This window comes from Myotis brandtii, unplaced genomic scaffold (assembly GCF_000412655.1).
Source record: "Myotis brandtii unplaced genomic scaffold, ASM41265v1 scaffold1003, whole genome shotgun sequence".
NCBI lineage: Eukaryota > Metazoa > Chordata > Mammalia > Chiroptera > Vespertilionidae > Myotis > Myotis brandtii.
The window spans coordinates 857248-858294 of record NW_005353340.1 but is presented as its reverse complement, the minus strand read 5'-3'; positions in this window follow the sequence as shown (position 1 = coordinate 858294).

Genomic DNA, 1047 nt, shown 5'->3' with positions numbered 1-1047 from the left:
CCCCACACCCCTCCCCCCGCCTCCTGGGCTGGACACAGCCACTTTGCTCCCTTACCTCCCAAAAGGGCCGCACCCACTGAGACGCCCTGGCTGTGCGCTGGATCCAGTGGGTCCTCATAAGAGCGTGGACCCTGGGTGGCACCTCGAGTCCGCGTTCCGGTCTGCGGGCTGGCAGGAGAGGGGCTCCGAGGCGGCGGAGGTTGGGAGACTTGCGCGGTTGAGATCCCAGTTCGTCTCTCCCTTCCAGAGTCCGAGAGCATCTTCCTGTCCTCACCTCAAAAGCAAACTAGCCTTAGGTCTTGCTTCTTCCCCTGCGCGCTGCCCACCCAGGGAAGCACCCGATGCCCTGAGACGGCTTCACAGCCAGGCGGCCGAGGCGGCTTTCCGCTCACTTGCTAGTCAGGGTGCTGGACAGTTACTTCCCTCTCTGTGTTTGTTTCTCCATCTGTAATATGGGGTAATAGTGCCACTGACGGGTGTCTGATCTCGTAAGAGCAATGGAAGTGCTTGCTATTGTTACTATTATCATCTGTAAAATGTGGTGTTTTGTCTTCATTTCACAGTGTAGGTCTGCAAAGAGCAGAGAAAGGGTACAGGGGCAGCCTGGCTTCCTGGCTAGACCCTCCGGTGGGTGAGCTTTGTGGCTCCAGGCTCTGTCCTGGCTGGTGGAGGGCTGGGGGGCATCGGAAAGTTGGCTCTGCCCCTGAGATGGCTGTGGGATGAGGTGATGGAGACAGAGCATCAGGTGAGAGGAGCAGCCTATTGTCTCATCTCTCCACTCACCCAGGCCCCGGGGAAAGAGACATTCTTCCAGGGAAGGAGCTGCCAGCACCTGCTCGCCTGCTCGGAGCTGTGGAGCTGCTCCCTGTCGAGGGAGGGAGAGGCCTGGCTCTGCGTGATCACCGCCCGTCATGCACAGAGCAGGGCGGATCGGGAGGTTGCGATGCCACCCTCAGTCACGCTCAGGGTAGGGCCGATTGGGGGGTTGGGGCACCGCCCCCTGTCACACTCAAGGCAGGGTCGATGGGGAGGTTGCGGCGCCACCCC